The following is a 12,070-nucleotide window of genomic DNA, read 5'->3' on the forward strand; positions in this document are numbered from 1 at the left end:
AAGACACACTCACACCATCCATGAGAACACACAGACAAATAAACAAAGAGTAAACAAAGAGCGCGCATGACCAGAAATTCAAAAACTGTGGAATGTATTTGCAAGGAGATAAGGAGTGGCCCACGCAATGTGGTGAGCAGACATACCGCAGCCTCCACAAGTCGGCGTGGCACTGGCCCAGAACACTGACCACATGACTCAGAACACTGACCACATGACTCAGAACACTGACCACATGGCTCTCACACATATTGTGTGATCGTTGTAAAAAGCAGTTGTGTTTGTCATTTAACAGCCACAGACACACCTCATCCCAAGTTTTGATAAATATAAATAAAGCATTCATTTCCCTGTTTGATTCGACGAGTAATTTCTATCTTCAGACTCATTTTATCGACAAACAAAGGCATAATCTCCCACTTTTCCATCTTTTTATTTGGATTTGGCATTAATCTAGCAAACTTTCAACATGATTACGTAAGTGGAAAATATAAAGGAACAATCGAACAAAAGAGATGATGGATGAGGCGTGCAGGCCGACTAATTTGCAACCGGCTGTTCATGCCTCACGAGTGAGGACGCAGCCTGCTGTGCAAGCTGTGTACTCTTTTGATTGCAGTGATGTTACTGAAGTGAGGCTACCTAACTCACACCACCTGGACCTTGTGCTCCAGTCTCATTTAAATTGAGGTGGCAGAGTCTTGGCAGGGCGGAGGCTGATGAGGCTGATGACTCTCTGAGCTGGTCTGGAACCTGCTTCTAGCTTTATATACTGTACTGACACACGTGTAGGCAGATATATTCAGATGCTCACCTTTATGCAACTCCAGAAAAACATTTGATTGTTCCAGATTCATTCTTCAGCAGCACAGCAAACCCAAACACCAGCCAAAGCCCTCAGGATTACCAACAGGAACACAGAGTCTTCACTTGCAGATTTTTCCCAACAGAATCTTGATCTTGACATTATGGAGTCAGTCTGGGATTATTTCAGTTCAGTTTTCAAATCAGTTTATTTACGTGCTGCCAGTTCAGAACAAAAATCTGTTCAATGTGAGTCCAATTCATTCCAATTCAGAGTAACACGTAGAGTTTATTGTAACCTTGTAAGTTAATTTTTTCCATGTCATTGTACATGTGGAAAGATTTATTTTGGAATAATAACTTTGTCTATCCTCCTGAAATCCTAGAAGCCTCTGGGTGGTCTCTGGTGTATTTCTAAAGAACAGTTCATCTAAGCACTGAAAAGCCACAGAAGCTATTGTTTTGTAGACTTTTGCTCAATAAACCACAGAACAGATTGTCTGAGCTAAGCCAGTTAAGGGTGAGATTAAACCACATTTAAATGTAATTATGAAACACTGCAGCTCTGTTCAGTTTTTAAAATACACTTTGGTGTTGACTGTGTTTATTGCACAATCACTGAATGCTTTAAGTGGGGAAAATCAAATTGAATAAAAGAAGAGGATGGATTATGTGCTTTCAATAAACACGTGCACATGCTGAAGACTTATGATCAGCCATGCAATGGGCCACTCATCATCATGAGGTGGTAATTAAGAGTGAAGCCAAACTATAAAGTCTCATTGTATATAATATGGATTAAACTACAAAGAGACAAATGCACACCTGTATAATCCTGTTTTCCACAATGACATATCAGTTGATTGAGAAAATCATGACGCTTGGAAGCAAAGTTTCATGTGACCTGCAGGAAGAAGTGAAACTCAGCACTTTTATTGGTTCTGACCCTGTTCAATATATCACCACCCCATACATTTACTCTCCCCCATTACACATCTATGGGGCTATCTGTGTCATATGAAGGAGAGCCAAGACATTTCATACAGTTGTGAAGTTTTAACAAGCCGCAGACACAGGTGGTGGGAGGCCCCAGAAGCAGGGGGAGATTTTAGAGACATTTTTGCCTGATGAACACATCCACAGTTAAAAATTCGGACATCTTAGTCAATGATGGGGTCAAACATGGATCTTATACTCTGCTATATCATATCCATCTACTCTGCCAGTTTATTAGTCCATCAGTTTTGTAACTGCTGTTTGTTTTAGAATAATGAGAACGAGATATTCATCTAAGGCATAGTTTGATTTCTGCTGCCATCAGTAGGAGGCCTCCATGTTCTGGGATTCGTTTCCTTTTACAATTAACCTTTTTTTTATTGCCTATCACTAACTATGAATCTTATGACAGATTTTTCCCTTTATCATATGCACAGTCACACTAATGAGCATGTGCTGGTTATGTAGGGCTCAGTGTCAGGCCCACTGACAGTGTGATAGATGGAAGAGCTGCGTATCAAACCACAGCCTCACAGAAGACCACTCCTCTAAGACACAGCTTATCTACAAGTTAGCTGGAATTTTTCCCTTATTATTTTCATTTTTCAGGACACGAAGGAGCTGAGAAGGAACAGAGGACATCCGTCAATTGCTAGGTTGCTGGTTCAACGCCTGACTTCTCTGGATCACAGTTTGAAGTGCCCAGAGGTAAGACACTGCTCCCAGTGGTGCATCTGATGCGTCCATTGGTGTGTAATCCTGTAGACTAAGAAGTGCTGTCTGAGTGTGTGTGTGTGTGTGAATGGATGAATGTGGCTTGTAGTTTAAAAGCACTTTAACTGGCCAACTAGACTAGAAAAGCGCTCTATATACAGTCCATTTACCATTGACCATAAATATTAATATTCAATGTGCACATGCACACAGAAACACACACACGCACACTCATATGTTCAGAGTGTTTTTTTACAGGTTTTTCTTGTTCCAGAGCTTCTATAGCCATTTCTGATGAACCCTGATGCCATTAGTGTTGATTTTATGAAAGCAATGAAATGGGATAATGAAAATAAATCAGGCAAACTTCTCTAAACCATCTACTGTCAAGCTTTATAAATGACTTTCTTGGCCGGCTAAACCTTTTTCAGAACACAGACATGTTGAAAATGTGCATGCATTTAACTAAATTATCCTTTAATACAAAAATAATCATGTGAAATACTGGCTCCCTGCAATGATTTCCCTCAGCACAGACGGTTGAATGGATCATTAATTTAATCAATGGACACAGTGTTATCCACATACTGTTTACATTGATGTCAGGTGGAAAGCTATAATTCTGAAAAGTTACCAATTTAGTCTTTAAAAATGTCAAATAGCTTTGCTTTCTGATTATATGTACTCTTCTCTTGGGTATGTATTATAGTCCTTCAGAAAAAAAAACTACATATCAAATGTTACTTTAGTGCATTTAATTAAACCACATTTCCATGGCCTTTCCTCCATTGCTCCCAAAGGTCCTTTTGCTCCTCTCCATAGTCAACTCGTTTTGTGTTAAATTCACAGACACAGATCGATTCTCTCTCTTTGGCTTCTGAGTTCAACAAATTGTATTTACCTGCCTCACCAACGCTTCAAATAGAGCAAGTGAAGAAAACTAGAAAACGAGACACAGGAAGCCTTTAGGAAGCCAGAACAACGAAAAGCCTCACTGCCCATCCATCACACGGGTGGAGGGTGTGCTGTGTTGATTGTTTGTGGATTGGAGATTCTGTCTAGTACAATAGGCTTTGATTCAATGACTGAATACTCTCACAAACACAGATACACAAACAAAGAACAAATCAACAAACTTTTGCCCGAGGATTGCGAGTGCTGCTTTTGATAATGAAATTACTCTTGACCTTTCTTCTGTTTGTTTCTATGAAGCTTGAGTGGAGCACGGCAGCTGCGAGGGGCCGAGTAATTAAGGGTTGATGGAGCTCTGTAGCGTTCCATCTTTCTCCCTGTTTCACAGACACATCTTTTGGCAGAAGCTGCAGCTCTAGGGAACCACTGGACAAGCAGTGGGCTGATGCTTGTTCATCCCACACAGAGAAAATTTGTGCGATCACAGGGAGAGAGTGATGATGGCCGGTGCTTTCAGAGGAGGGCCTTGTGTCCTTGGGGGCCCCACTGACTCATGAATATCTGGCGTGGCAGCTGACAGCAATTGGCTATTGTTGCAAGCAAGTGGCCTTGTCTGTGCCTGACAACATAGAGCTGTAGCCTCTCATCCCACCTCCGATGGCTGACAAGACGGTTTTAAAACCACAGAACAAAAAGCAGATACCGTAGTTATTATCCTATAAAGCCGGTTTGCATTTGCTTAATTGGAGACAAAAGCTCAGCCTTCAGTTTTGATCTCAGAAATTAATTTAACCAAGGTGACAAAACAAACAAAAACACCCAAAAACAGTAGTTCTCATGAAGTTTTTTTTGGTTTGACTTTGAAATATCATGAGTCATTTTATCAAACACATACTGAGTCACTACTTGCACATTTAAGCCATGCATTTGAATAGTGTCGCTTCAAAGCAAAACATCTTATCTTCTGGACAAAGTCCAGGTGGCCAGGTGTTCCTTTATCTTGGTTACTGACTTGCATTTAGTCAGCTTGAAAACAAATGCCTCTCCTATGAGAATGACTCGATTTGACTGTTGTATTTCATGGCAACTCATCATTTAAATCCAGCTAAATCCGGGTAGAAAGAGAATAATGTTAACCACAATTATTGCCTCTCATATTCTAGCATCCTCTGCAGTTGTGCCTTTATGTATTGGAAAACAGGAATCTGACTGAGTCTGGGCTCAGAGGCAAGAGTGGTCATCCTCAAACTCGAAGGTTGGCAGTTCAATGCCCTGCTTCTGAGCCCTACATCGCCTTGGATATGCTCATTGCTGTTTGTGTTTGTGGAATGGGCAAATAAAAAGTACATTGTAGAGTATAAAATCTTACCATGGTTAAAAGGTGCATTCAAAATGTTTACCATGAACAAATGAGATTTCTGAGGACCCCAGAATAAGAGCTGTTGATGCTCATCATGCTATGGTTACCAAACCATATTTGGGTTCCACAAATAATCAGATGTGTACAAATGAAGGAAATGAAAGACTTCTGGTTAACCCTCAAATATCACTCTAAGAACAAGGTGTGTGTTGGTCACAAAGGAAAGGAACCCATGGTAACATCACTGTTACTGTTCCCCATCAAGAGGAAACCGGGCAGCTAAAGTGTGCTTGGCAAGGCTCAGGGAGAAAGCCACTCCTATCCAAATTTCATTTCACTGCCAGTTTGCATTACATTCAACATTCTGAATGCACTGAGCAGGTTCCACCATGAAAAGTTTTTAATTATATGTATATTTAGAAACAGAGCTAGTTCACACACCGTCACGCACCACTGTATGTTACACCTTTACATAAAAACATATTTGGTTGTGTCCAAATGATGGTGATTAACAAAAGTTTCATGACAAATCAGCTTGAATAACTCTAAATATATATAATATTTAGAGGGCCTTCATATTTGCCATCAGTCATCTCCCCATGCTTGTAAGCTGCTGGACTGTTGCACTCACTGCAGTTAAATCGGTTCCAACTTCTACTTGGTAATATTGGCCGTCCCTATGTTTGAAGCACACGTGCGATGGCACAAGCCCTTCCTTCCATCTGCCTGCAGCAGAAATGGGAAGTCACAATATTTTTTAGCAAGACGCTTTCTTGAGAAAAGAAGGGTCTGAAAAGGCAAAATGTTGAAGGAAAAGCACTCAGGCAGCACCAGTTCAACCCAACAAGCCTTAGGTGCATGATGTGTGGTTTTGGTGGGGCTCGTGTGATGCAGGACTAATTAAATAGGTGTGCTATTTAACAGTAAAAGAAGTTGTTACTTTTTTGGATAGTAAAAAACTACAAAATACATAATTACCCAACCAAATTCTCATGAGGCCCACTCAGTCTCCCCACAGTTGTACTGAGTCCACTTCCCACTGGTAATGTTTTGTGGGAATGAATTTATTTTGGCTTGAAATTTCTTATGTCTTGTGCTTATCACTGTGATTGACATGAAATTAATTTAGTCTCATTTTGTTTCGTTAGTTTTATGACCCCAGCCCTACTTTCATACGGGATTGATCAAAACATCAAATTAGATTTTTTGGTAAAACTGAAAAAAGAAAAAAGAAACTCAGTCTTCAGGCTTGTTCACTCACACAATACAGTAATGTTCAGCCTGCTTCAAGTTCAGAGCAGAGTTGCAACATCCACAAAGCTGAGAGTCATAGTTTTGGGCTTTCTCCAGGCTTTGGCAAAGACAATTGTTTGAAATGATCATGTTTGAATCGGCAGTGGTTTAGAAGTGACCCCAAGGACATTTCTTACTACTTTTGTTTTTTTTTTAAAGATATTATGATAACTAGTATCACTTTACCAGATGTTTTGCTTCTAGTCCCTCGTTCTAACAGATTATTCCACCCATCTCTTCCTCATGGGTCTGCCTGTTTTGAGTACGCTGTACTAAACAACCCTTCACACACATTATTACACACACGGGAGAGTATAGAGGAAATACGCATACCAAAGCGATAGAAAAAAAATTTACAAAGAATTTCACATACTAACAATTATCTTGTCTGGTGTTGGACCTTGGACAGTTGGTAGGCTGATGATGCATCTTTTAGGCACAGTCTGCCGATAAGTCATGTGCTGAACGCAGTACATGAAGACTGCAGGCTGTTTGATGCTTTTGCAACATTCAAAACTGCATATATGGGCAATATTTTGCTTATGTTTGTTTGTTAAGTGGTTGTTACTGGTGCTGTACTGATGGTGCATACAACGACAAATGGGAAATCAGAATCCAGTCTTCCAACTGGTGAAAAAATCTAGAACATTAATCAGAAGTCAGATTTTCTTGTTGGGATATAAAACATGAAATCACATGAAAGTGGAGCATCGTTAGCCAATTTATTTCTTGAGTTAAGTGGACTATAATAATACTGATGAGATTTTATGTTAATGCCAAAGTAAAAAGCAGTGGCAAGAGTTTTAACTTCCCGCTTTCAAGGTACAGCAAAAGCACTATAACCTGAAGCTTGGTGGAAGGAAATAGAGAACTAAAGGAGGCAGATAACCTTTTAAAGTTTTAGTTTGTAGTGTCATCAGAAGCCTACATATACATTCACAAACACAAAAAAATAAGTCAGTTTTCATTCTATGTTCCATTTAAAGTTAAAGTATTGGAACATTAACAGATGGCCACAATAAGTACAAATGTCTTATAGCTAAAAAGTGAAAATACTGTGCGCCTTAAGCCACCAGTGAAACACAGGAAAATGAATACCAGGCTCTTGTTCCTGATGAGTAATGCATTAAAGTCACAATGGGACTGAAGTCAAAAGACAGAATGAAATCATGGAAATGCGTAGAACATGCCAGACCCTCTTCTTTTCCTTTGTAATCTCAGCTCTCCCTTTAATTTAATTACTGCACAGAGATGACACCAACAACTGAGCCAAAGTAGTGGAATTGTCTGTCAGGGTCAAATTCCTGTTCAGATTCATAGAGAATGAATAAAAAGAGATGTTAACAAGTGGAGTAGACTCAAGTAATAATTGGATTAGATGTTTTTACAAGAATGCTATTTAGATAAACTTTCCCCTTGAAAATTGATCTTCTGTTACCGTTTCAATGCAAGTACTGATATCATTTCTTTCCTTATTCTATTCCTTTTCCTTTAGATTAGGCAGTAGACCTCTCATGCTTTGACTGCCAAATTATGGAGGAATGTTCTCCTTTTGCATGCAATTAAGCTATTAGTCATATAAGCTCATCTTGCTGAGTGCATTTTAACTAGTGTGTGTATTAATAGAAAAAAAGAGTCATACATTCTTTGAGCCAAACCCATTAGATATGGCTGCAGAAGCAGACACAGTAAAACTTGGGTAGGATTGCTTAAAAGCTCCAGAGCAAAAGGATATTACGATACCTTGCAATTAAAGCCCAGTAAATCTCAGTGAAACCTTGCTCTGGAGAAAAAGGGAACCAAGTTATGACAATTGCATAGATATTTAAAGGAAATCGAATCTTGATACTACCAATCCCCTCCATGACCCCAGCAGTGTCACATCGGAGTCCCTGTATGTTCCGTTTCCTGTTTTATTTTGGCATCCCGTTCTATTTCCTGTTTCCCCCTTCTCTGTGTCCGTCAGCTTTCTCCCTGTAATTAATGCTCATTTATCTCACCTGTGTCTCGTTGTATTTATCAGTATTTATTCTCCCGGCTTTCATGCATTGGCTGCCAGATTGTCACCTCTGCTCCAGGTGTGTCCAGCACTCTCTCGGGCTCGGCTTTCCTCGTGCTCGGTACTTTATTTTCGCTGTGATTTTTAGTTACCCCTGTGGTCACCTTTATATATTAAATACTCTGAACTCTTACTGTTGTCCTGCAAGTCGTGCACTCGGGTCCTCATCCTGCCTGAGCTCTGCCTCAAATCCTGACAACCAGTCCCACCATGCAAACCTGAGAGGAACATGTGTTGTACATGCTATAAATATTTTTTGTGATACTGGTTTTATCCCTATGCATTTTAAAGAACAAAATATAAAGAAAAATTGCAGGATTGCTTTATTGGAGGTTGTGCAAACCAATCATACAGGCATAATTAACTATGAGGCTGAGCTCTTCATGAGCTAAATGTTAACACAACTACCATCTGTAGCACACAAAACCCCATTTATCCCCATGCTTACAGCTGGAATGTTTAGTAATGCTAATAGGATAGGTGTAAGATGCTGGTGTCGGTCCTGGCAGGAAGAGAAAGTGGTGTTTGATGTCTTAAAACAATGGGGGGATTATGATGATGCAAATCTGCTCCAAAGATAACTGAACATAGAGGTAAACAACAACTCTGAGCACAGCCAGGCCTCTCTTCCTTTGCTGGAATTGACTCCAAATGAAGCAATCTCCACTGTTCCAGTTTCTGATTTCCTCTGGAATGGCCAGACTACATACTGAAGGAGTTATCGGACACAAATAGCTGTCAGAGCTGTTGAGGAAAAGCTAACGAACATTCTTGTTTGAATTTCACAAAGTTTGCATTTATTTCTGCCTATGCACCAGATACATTTCATTTAGCAGTCCATGACTTGCAAAACAAATTATTGCCAGATTATACAGGCTTTATGCTTTTCTTGGATTTTAAACGCAGAGTAGGACTGCATCATTTACAGAACAGGTAGGTGTGACAGTGGGAATCAACATGTTGCATTTGAGGGTTTACACCAGTGGGCAACTGACAAATGCATGCGTGACATCTGGCAAACCTTTCAAAAGAGTTTTCCTTTCTTTTGGGCAGATAAAAATCCTTCTCCAGGTCAGACTTTCTTTTTTCTTTCCAATGATCAATTTTGGAATATCCATAATTGATATCCATAATACTAAGATAAGTTAGTAAAGTTAGAAAGTGGGAAGTTGACATATAGCTCAAAGAACCTCTGGCTAATTTCTTCACTGTGCAATTACCATATTTCCCTATGGCATATAATCACTGATCAGCCATGTCAATAAAGTGTGAGACTGTGAAAATACTTCCATCCTTCCAAAGCACAACAGAGTTATGTCTTTGTTCTGCTCTGAGTATGAACAACGTCTCCATTTGCAGCAATTCTTTTGGAATAACTCACCACAGAGCTTGTGGGAACCTCCCTCACTGTGTGGAGCGCAGCTTGGTCACAAAGAAATATGCCATCACATATGTCCTTTATTTCATGTCTACTACTGGCATCAGCACGAAAACACAGCTCATGCATACCGTGGTTCTCAAGAATATCTTTCAGCTGATCCTTTGATAAATATACTAATAAAGAAATGGCCTTCCTGGAAACTGGCTTTCACTGTTGTGAATGAGGATCGTGACACTCATGAAAGTGTTTCTTCGAGAGATTGTACCAATGTAATTAGTACAAACTCTACAGTAATGATACCACTCAAACTGATCTCTAATATCAGCTAATGGTTTCTCAGGAAAACACTTGCTTGTTGGAACAGCAGCAGTCCAAGCAGAACGGAACTTCAGCAGTCTTCCATTAATACACCTGTAGTGTTGTGTCTCAATGCAAAGAAGAGAATCGAGATGATGCTTCACTCTTCCATTAGTCCATGGGAGGAGTGGGCTGAATGGTTGTGGAAGCACTGCATTGTAACTCAGCAGGTTTCGCTTGTTTTTACCCACAACCTTGTTCTGGCAGACAACACTTTGCATCGAACATAAACAGAAGTCCCAGCAGAGTATTTCATGGTTCGTCCAATGACGAGTGCATCGATGTTAAAAACTGTAATCAACCTCCTCAGAATGCTTGAGTCTCACCACGTTGTGAAAGGTTGCTTAGTTTCTAAGATACAACATTTAATTTTCCTCCTTCTATTCATCATTTTACATTTAGTTAAAGGTGGGGTAGGGGATCTTTTTCTGGAACATTTTTTTACATATTGCTTGAAATACTCTTCACACCCCCATTGCAACCAATTAATTAAAAGTTTTGACACAAATATGAAAAGTTTTAGTGGCCTCTAGAACGTACAATCTAGGAAAAACACTATCCAATCATTGTGAACGGACCGTTCACAATGATTGGATACTGATGCCGTCTATCAAACTGCAATCTGCTCCTCCCTCCCCCTCCTCCCCCCTGTGCCCGTACCCTGCTCCGTGAACGAATTACGCGTCCAGAAGCTTGGCAGGAAGCTAAACTAGAGCCAGCTTGGCTAGCACCTAGCATTATTAAATGTATAGTTAGCATATAATAAATACTAAATACTAAATACGGCAACGATCGATGCTTGCTGTCAGAACAGCGCTCGTGCACCTTCGTGCTCGTGCGCGTTCATGTACTCTAGAGGCGTGGCTTCGGGGGGAAAGTGAAGAAAAGGGTTGGTACTTTTTACCTGTGTATTTTCAAAATGCAGCTTCGCTGGACTCAAAATCCAGGATCTCCTACCCTACCTTTAAGTAATGTTTTGGATTACTACTTACTTGAAGCCCAGTCTGGCTTCTCAAACCCTTTTGGATTTCCTTCTCACATTAGCTTACACAGAAATCACCTTTCATGTGGCCAACATTATGCACTGTGTTTTATACAATACCAATGTAATTCACGGCCATCAAAACATTATTCAAAATACATAAACATTATAAGTGTATGAAGTTTCATACTTTTATGAAAAAGTGAACATTTCAGCTGACGTTTGGCAAACATAACCTTGGCTCAGGCTTCAATGATTATTGTGGGCTACAGTTTACTTTACATTAACTATTACAATGTTCGCTGATAAAACTGAGAGGACAAGAAATAAATTGGATTTACATGTTGGTGTGCGTGGTGTGCTTCCCGATGTCAGTCAAAGCTCTGTTGATCTTCCTCATCAAACTATGGACAGTAACTTGTAATCTTAATAACGATAAGTGACGATAACTGTAATGTCACTTATGAGCTGCATTGCATTAATGCGCATACCTTTTTTGCAACTGGTAATGCAATGCTTTGTGTCCCTGCCAGCACCTGTAACTGACAGTAACATGTAACGAAGGATGTACGGGCATATATATATAGATTTAAATATATCTATATATAGATATATACACACACACACACACACATTTATATATATATATATATATATATATATATATGGATGGATGATATGCAAATTAATTAATCTATCAGTAGAAGTAAATGTACATATTTTAAGGATTTAGCTTAAAATTTAGATAGATAGATAAATACTTTATTAATCCCGAGGGAAATTCAAAGTATTCAGCAGCTACATAGATGCCCGAAGGCAGGTTAGTATCAAAAACTCAATTAGTAATAACATGATAATGCAGCACCTTTACAGATACCCTGTAAGAGAAAAATACATTTTTGCCAGAAAAAAACAATGGTTAATATGCATAACACGTCTGTTGGTCACATAATATATATGTTTTTTTTGGCTTAGTGTGGTATGATGACTCCAAGATTGACCAACATGGGAATCCCATATCCACCTACTCACCCGTTATGGAATGGCGCCATGGCAAGAACCAGAACCACGGGGGCACTGTGGTATATTCGAAATTAAGATTGTCCTCTCTCTTGTTGAAAATAGGTGCGTAAAGATAAGCATGGTGAATAAATCATACATATTTGAACCCTAAATGGTCACTGTGTCTTGTTGTTTCAACAGGTGGAAGTC

This window comes from Odontesthes bonariensis, chromosome 12, assembly GCF_027942865.1.
Source record: "Odontesthes bonariensis isolate fOdoBon6 chromosome 12, fOdoBon6.hap1, whole genome shotgun sequence".
NCBI classification, from domain to species: Eukaryota; Metazoa; Chordata; class Actinopteri; order Atheriniformes; family Atherinopsidae; genus Odontesthes; species Odontesthes bonariensis.